The sequence below is a fragment of the Nannospalax galili genome, unplaced genomic scaffold (genome assembly GCF_000622305.1).
Source record: "Nannospalax galili isolate Female #2095 unplaced genomic scaffold, S.galili_v1.0 scaffold370, whole genome shotgun sequence".
NCBI classification, from domain to species: Eukaryota; Metazoa; Chordata; class Mammalia; order Rodentia; family Spalacidae; genus Nannospalax; species Nannospalax galili.
The window spans coordinates 3,024,898-3,033,599 of record NW_008329335.1 but is presented as its reverse complement, the minus strand read 5'-3'; the positions used below and the strand labels follow the sequence as shown (position 1 = coordinate 3,033,599).

At 35.0% G+C, this 8,702-nt stretch overlaps 1 protein-coding gene across 5 annotated transcripts in view; it reads right to left on the bottom strand.

The window, feature by feature from the left end:
• Ralyl (RALY RNA binding protein like) overlaps positions 1–8,702 on the bottom strand; it is a 759,508-nt gene that overhangs the window by 438,911 nt on the left and 311,895 nt on the right. The window lies entirely within an intron of this gene.

Below are 8,702 nucleotides of genomic sequence, written 5' to 3'. Positions count from 1 at the left end.
ATAATTAGATAAATCTTAATTATTTAATTCTTAAATAAATTCAATAAAACTTTTGTTTTTAAATTCCTCAGCATTTAAGCTTTACTGTGAAATTCATCTAGCCATATTTATTAAGCATTTATATTTTACCAGATCTCCTCATCTATTTAAGGAAACCACTATGGTTGAACTGAAATTTCCAGAAGTTTTCACTCTGAAGTAGATAGTCATTGACAAAGACTAGATAATTGATATACTTTTTCAGTGACAATTACATATTTATTTAAAGATTTCAATTTAAAATATTACAGCTACAAAATAACAAGTGTAATTGATGTTTGAGAATCATCTTAAATGACATTTTAAAATTAATCATTAACCTGGTAGGAGTCTCAAAGGCATGCAAATTGGATATGCTTGAAAATTCACTCAGTATGCATTTAAGTGCAGTACTCTTGAAACCAAGAGTAACCTAGTAACATAAAAGTGTTCCAAATAAAGCTATTTGTGCTTAACTCTGTAGTTATCATTCCTTTACTACAAATTAGACCCTTGCCATTATACATATGTCCTTATAGTCAATTTAATAAACAAATCAGTAAGTCATTCACATAAAAATAAAAACAAGACATTATTAGAAAGAATGATTTTAAGACTACTCTATATTACTCCAGCTGAACAATATTTAAATAGCTTTTTCATGATTTTTTCAAGCTGGGATTGCAGAAATGAAAGCTGATACTTTTTAAAAAATCTTGCAATTTTGGTTGTTGCACATATCAAGATAAATGCCTGAAAATAAAAGACAAGATATTTATAAATATGTTAGTTTCTTTGTGTACTCTAAAGTAGATTCACTTTCTTACTCATACAGTATCAATTATACAATCCACAGAAATCATATTATTTTCTCTTGTTGCATGACAACTATTTTCTGAAATATCATATCTCTGATATCTTCAAATGTAAACAATTCACATTGTTTACATTTATTTCCTAGACAGGATCCCACTGGTTAAGGTGCAAACACAAGAAATGTTAGATGAGATCATATAGATGAAGTCAGACTGAAAGTTCGTAGACATGGTGATCTCAGTCAAGACCACACGAGGCAACATTCGCACTCTGGCACTCTGAGGTCTCATTATAAATGTCACTGTGCTACATTCCACACTATCTTTTACTGTATATATGAATCTCATGATGAATTAAAGCACATCAAGTTGTAATCATAATTGGTGACCTCTAGGTATTCTGAAATCTGTAAGTCTCTATCTCTCTCAGAAAGACCACAGTATCAGCATTTATGATGAGAGTAATATTCTCTAAAATTATGCCTTGACTTGATTGCCACAGAAATGTTACTAGACTATTGCTGAGCCACGATGACATATAGGGATTAAATAGGTCTACTGATACAAATATCTAGAAATCCATTTAATATAGATGAAACATTTATATTTAGAAAATTTTTATTTTTGAAATTTATTTCCTAGATAGGGATATACTGGTAAAATGGAAACAGAAGAGCAACTAGATAAAAGCTTCAACAGTGCAGAGCTGTGACATCTGAAACGAAATGCAGGGCCTGGGTTAGTCACAAGTTTCTGGAAGCATACATCGGGTCACAGAGCCATGGAGAGTGGATGATGGGCATACCGCAAGCAGAGATGGTGGGCTTACTGCAGGACTCCAAAGTGTCTGAGGATGGAAGTGATGAGACAGTTTGCTTAAAATAAAAGAGCTAGGCTGAGAAAGAGCTGTAGTCTGCTGAAAGGAGTACTATGCTAATAACTAAGACATGCATTAAAAGGGTAAAATTCTAGGGGCATGGTTAAAAATATGTTTCAAAAACCATAAAAGAGTCATTCAGCATGCTACTACCAGCAGTGGAGGACCCATACTGACTCCTGGATCATTAAGGGTAGATTTGGATGTCCCATTTAAGGCTGAGGACTCCACAGTCTCTTATTCTAAGTGTGATGACAAGTTTGTATACCACTATTGCATCAGTGGGCATATTTTGCCAAGCCATTTGTTATTCAAGTTCACAGTGTTCACAGCTGGGTAAGGTAGATGATTACGTTTCTCTGCCAGTAAACATGCATACCCTCTTGTAGCACTACGAGAGCTAGCCAACAGAGTTGAAACTTTGAGATCACTATTAGCTTGATTTCTTCTTATTTGTTATGTGACTCAGGTACCTACTGACCAGCAATAGAGTCTACCATAAAGTTGTGGTGGGTAAACAAGGAAATGGTAGTAGCCAGTATTGTTTAAGGGTTTATGGAATCTATAGTCAATAACACCAAAAAGGGAGTCCATTTATAGTATTGAACCTTTCATTTGCTAGCTTGTGCTATCTTTTAGGGACACTGAACCCTTGTTATAGGTTCAATTTAAAAATATTTTTAGATCGTATGTGTACATTGAAGGAAACACCTATATTAGGTTTCCATATGACTCTTAAATGAGACTTCTGCATCCCCCCTTCTCCTAAGACTCAGGGATCATTGCAAAAGAGGAGGCAATAAGATTGTAAGGGCCAGAGGTGGTAGATGAAAACAAGGAAACTATGTTGTCTGGACACCACATGGCAGTTGCACATGTGAACCTAGAGCACTTCTGAAAGCATGCACAAGATCTATGCAAACCTAAGCCAGACAGGAGTGCAGCATGGATGGGAGAGGTAGACAGGAAGTCCCAGTCCTAACTGAGGTGCTCTTGGCAATTGATAGATGCTGGGAGGGAGTCAGTTTTCTTACTGGTGTGACACATGGTAGGTTTACTAGACTTCAAGGAATATATCCATACTCATGAGTATTTAGCAACCACAGATTAAACTCTATAGGCCTTTTAAAAGGCAAATGATAATAGAGGAAGGTGGGTAGAAAGTGGAGAAGAAATCTTAATATGATCAAAACACATTGCATGAACTTCTCAAATAAATAAAAATATTGAAAAGAAAGTTTAGCCTTAGAAGAGTTGTTCCTTAGTAATGGGGGAAAATTTTTCCTATAATTTAGGGCTCATCCTTGTAAAATGAAAAATAAAAAAACAAAAATATAACAAAAACAAGATAATAAAGTTCTGATGCAATCCAAATGCATCTCAGAAAAAAAGGCATAATTATTCTGTACAAAATAGAGTTCAAACCACCAACCACAAGAAACATACAATCTTCAGCATTCCATCAGAAACTCATAGACTTTTTAAGAATTGGAAAAATATATAATCCCTTACCAACAGAGAAAAAAAATAAAGATGCATCAAATGGTACTTTTAAAGATGAAAACTGTAAAGTTTTTTGTCTTTTTGAAGCAGGGTCTCCCTGTAGCTCCAGCTGTACTGGAACCCACTATGTAGATCACTCTGACCTTGAACTCACAGAGATACACCTGCCTTACCTCCCTAGTGCTGGGATTAAAGGCGTGTGCTACCACGCCCAGCTGAAAACTGTAATTTTAAGATTTGAAATAAATTCACTGGAGATATATATATATATATATCTCCAGTGAATTTATTCCGGTGAATTCCAGTGAATTTATATCCAGTGAATTTATTTATAATATATAATATTTATAATATGTATTCCAGAAGACAAGTCTCTGAAGAACATATATGTAAATTTAAAGGTGTAGAAATGCAGAGTATTCAAAATGGAATATGTAGATAAAACACTGAAAAATGTACCAAACAGTTTCAGACAGCTGAGAGAATAGTATCAAGCTGTTTAACATAAATATCTCTAGAGTCCTGGAGGAGCTAACAGAAACTTGTTAAAAAATGTGATGACCAAAACTTTTCTAAATTTGATAAAATTGGTATGGTAATATCACAGACCTGAAACTTTCAATGTATCCTAAGAAGAAATACAAAGAAAACCACAGCAGCTCATCATAATCAGATCACAGAAATCTGGTTATAAGGAGCTGTTAGGGGTCAGACGCATGCCAACATTCGGGCAAATACTGGGAAGAACAAAGGAATGACATAGTTGTGGCAGAAACGACAAGGGAGGAGTACACTTTCAACAGAAATTGTTGCTTTGTTTTTAACTGGTAAGTTTGCAAGAGACTACAGTGTTTCTCTATGAAAGCTGGTGTTAAAAAGGATAAATTACTGTTAGCTATAGAACTTTCTGCAGAGACAGAAACAGTCCATATCTTCACCACCCAAAAGGAGCTTCATAGGCACACCGGACTTTTGGGTGCTTGAAAAGTGGTGAGGACCCCATAAGAACTGGGTTTTCAGCATTTTATCTAATTTGTAAAAGGCTAACTTCTATTGTGTTCCTCTACCCAAAAATTTAACTGCATTCTGTACTCCAAATCATCTCAATATATATTAAACAAAATAATAAGTGCTTAATCTATACCTAGAGAATGATGTGTGGAGACCTGAAAATTTAAGGTTAGGGTAATTTTAGCTACATTGAAGAAAAATTACAAAAAAAATCAAGTAGACGCTATTTGAGAGATAAAATTATTAAAATTTTTCATTTTTAAAAGACAGGCAGCAAACACTACAAAACCAAAAGAATGAAGCTAGAAGGAAACAGCTTTTTTTCATTGTATATACAGGAGTCTTACCCTCAAATCCTAGTAGAATAAACTATGATTTTAAGGTAGCAGTAATGTGTGGTTTAAAGAAAATATTTTTGGAGTAGATAAAATTAACATATAGTATGTGTCCTTCCCAAAGATATAATTACTCAGTATTTTCCTACTTGAATTTCAAAATCACTCAGTCACTTATTAGATAATGATTAAACAACACTGGGATACATTCAGGTTTTCAAAGAGTCACCCAATTATATTAATTCATCCTATTTTCAAAACTAAAAAAGATTAACAGGACATACAATGAAGATACGAAAGAATAAATCATATCGTAAAAGTTAACATATACTGTATTCTAGAGGTGTACTCAAGTATCATAAGGTACAACATAAAACAAAAAATATTGCAATATAGCAAAACAAAATTGTAATCTCAGAGAAAGGGTGATAGGAGAGAAGAGAGAGAGAAGGGAGGAGTGTGAAGGAGATAGGAAGGGTGAGGAGGGGAGAGGAGAGGAGAGATGATATTTATCATGGAAGAGCAGAGAGAACTTCATAATGTTTGAATTAATTATTAGAAGATATAAGAATTCAATTGGCTTACAGTTAATTTCTCGACATACACAAAAGGAAAGTTGCTTTCTAAATAATTTTAACTAATCTACATAACATAATTTTCATTAAACTTAGTATAAATTTACTTATATTTATCATTAGAAAATAGCAAAGTATAACTAAAATAATGTATTTAAGTATATGTTCTTGGAAAAAATAAACGAGAAGAATGTCATAAATGTCTGATTTTTTTCTTCAGAAAACCACCCTCAAATTTGGAAATTATAATACTCATTTCCTGGGTTTGTGGAAATTTTTCAGTACCTCTTAATACTAAGTGAAGTAACAAAGACTCAGAAAAACAAATGACGTATGTTCTCCCTCATATGTGGCTCCTAACACCAAATCCTTTTAAATTCCAGGTCCTTTAAATAAGAAGATGCTATACAGCAGTCCCTTCTGCATGAAATAACTACCATCATCACGACTTCAGCTGAGCCTGATCGCTAAACATAACCACAATTGTGCTTGTGAACCGTTGTGCTTATTCATTAAAGGAGTGCCAAGAAGAGTCACTGGACCCTCACCTGAGTATCCAGCCACTCTTCCCAGCCAACTAGTCCAGCTTTAGAAGACAAAAGAAAAATGAGGAAGAACCCAATAGAGGGATGCTTCTGGAAGCCCTTGTCAAGAAACTCCAATGGACTCATATGAACATTTGAAAATTGCAATGTTGTTTTTTCTAGAATCTGTAATGCTAATTACTCTGGCCTTTTCTTCTCCTTCATATCTCCTATTCATGATTCAAGGACTTTCTTCTTTCCTTAGAGACAAGGGTTATGCAATTTGGGAGACTTTCAGATAGACCCACTGAAGGGGTATTCCAACTGCCTCACCCTGTGTCCCTGTTCAGCATGGAAGAAGCCAGAGCAGTCATCATCCCTATTCCCTATTGGTAATTTGGGTAACCCTTTCAGAGGATGGTGTGATAAGAATAGGAGGCAGGAATTGGCTAGGCAGTTAGGGTAAAAAAGACCCCAAAGAAAAGTAGCCAGTTTCTTGGCTAAAAGTTGAAATGTCCTTGGGCCTCTTAGCAACACAGTCTGGTCCAAAGGCCAAAAATGTCAAAAGTATTTGGGAGCTTTTATCTAATCCTTAAAAGATTTTAGGGTTACCTCTTCAGAGGGGAGAGTGTTGGAAGGGAGGGAGTTGGCATGGATTAGATCAAAACACTTTATATATATATATATATATATATATATGTGTGTGTGTGTGTGTGTATGTGTGTGTGTATGAAATTCTCAATAAAGTTTTTGTAGAAATTAAAGAAAAAGAAATTTTAAAAAAGAAATAGTGTTTGATAAAAAATGAAAAAGACAAAACAAAACATGTCTAATTTATTTTTTAAAAATCTGATTTCTGTTTTGCATAGATAAAGATCATCATTGTGGTAAAGAACACTCTTAAGCCTTAGGCTTCCTTGTGAGATAAACCATATGCAGTGTTTAGCTAGGATTTAGAGAAATGCAAATTTGAAGGATTGTATATGCATAGAAAAAAATCCCACATTGACCATATTTGGTGTTTAAAATTTCATATTTAATCAGTTTTAAATTTATAGAAAAATTTATAATTTGGGAAAATCATAATCTGTACATTGAGTGAGTATCTTATTATTTGCACACACTTATGCCGTTGTAAATTGGCACTATTGCACAAGAGTTAAGTAGTTACATAGGTTACATAGTAATATACCTATACAAACATTTTCTCTGTGTACTTTCTGAACACTTGCCTCATTTCCAATTTTCCCAAATTAAATAAACATAAAGTCTCAGAACTGAAAGTTTTGGGTAAAACAGGATGAATGATATCTATCACTAATCCTCATGTACTTTCCAGAAAGTTTGCTCACATTGTGGTTTGTACCAGCAGGGAAAAAGAACCCGTGTGAGCACATGTAAACAGTTCTGACACCTTCCAACTATTTTTACTCAAAAGAATTTTCTAATTCATTATGCTGAATAACTGGATAGGATGGATCATAATCTAAGTGAGATGGAGCTTGAGTTAAGCTAGGCAGAAACAGAAAAATCCCTCATACTCATTGAACAATAAGAGGTGTTTGAAACTCTCCCAAATATTTTCTTTAAGTCATTATCTTGAAACATAAGGAAGATTACTCAGATCTCATTTATTATGTACTTTGATAAATTTGCAGATTATATTTTAAATATATCGATTTTTCAGTAGCATGCTATATTTACTTTTTTGCTGCGACAAACTACCCAGTAAGACAATGTAAAGAAAGAAGTGTTTATTTTGGCTCATGGTTTGAGGGGATACAGTTTAACAGGGTGGGAAAAGGCATGGATTAGAGCATGAGGCAGCAGGTCACATTTTATCCACAGTCAGAATCCAGAAGAAGAATGCTTGGATTCGGGTTCGGATTGCTGTCTCCTTCTACTCCTTTTTATTGGGTCTGAAACGACAGCCTATAGCACCTGTTGTTCATATTCAGGGTCTTTCTTCCCCCCCATTTAAAAATTCCTATAAACGACCACCCAAACTCACCCAAAGGTACACCTTCAAGGTGATTTTAAATCAATTTGACAATAAAGGTTAACAATCGCACATCTATTCGAAGATTATTTAAAAGATCAAGAGTGACTTTTAAGAAAAATCACAACACGACATCTATAAATTCTAGCTAGAAGACTGAGGGCATGGCTCATTAAGTATGAGGGCTTGGTGAGCAAGTGAGAGGATCAGAGCTCGTCTCCAGCACAGATAGGTGAATATGGCTATGCACCTGACAACCCAGCACTGGTGGAGACAGAATTGCTAGGGCTTGTGGCCTGTTGGCCTTGCTCCAGGTTCAGAGAAAGACTGTCTGAAAGGAATAGGCAGTAAGCAGATTGACCAACACCTTCTAGCATCCATTTGTGTATGGGTTCACACATCCACACACATGTGTACATACACCACAAACATAATCGCATACAAACAAAACATTTCATCTTTAGTATTTCTTAGTATTTCTTCAGTTACTCCAGCTATGAGTTGACATTTGGTAAGACAGAAGTAATAAGACCTGTTAAACTATACCTTGGTACCAACCCTATGTGGCAGATGGTTATGGTCCATGAGGGTCCATTACTTTCTTTCACATGGGGTATAAACATGCTGTAGAAATCATACCTGGTAGGTCCGGGCATGAGGGCGAACACCTATAATCCCTTGGGAGGCAGAGGCAGGTGGATATTGGTGATTTCTAGGCCAGCCTGCTCTACATAGCTAGGTCCAGGCCAGCTAGGGCTACAGGGAGACCCTGTCTCAAAAAGAGCCCCCCCCAAAAAAAACTAATCAAAACTGGTTTGAAGTGCAATGGTAGTGAGGTCCAAAATAAAAAATCAAGTAGGAATATATAACGAACTTAAAAAAAACAGAGAACCAAGACAAGAAGCAACCCAATTGAAAGATGGGTTAAGGAGCTGAACAGAAAGTTTTCAAAAGAAGAAGTAAAGAAGGCTATGAAACATCTTAAAAGATGTTCAACATCTCTAATAATCATGGAAATGCAAATTAAAACCACTTTAAGATTTCA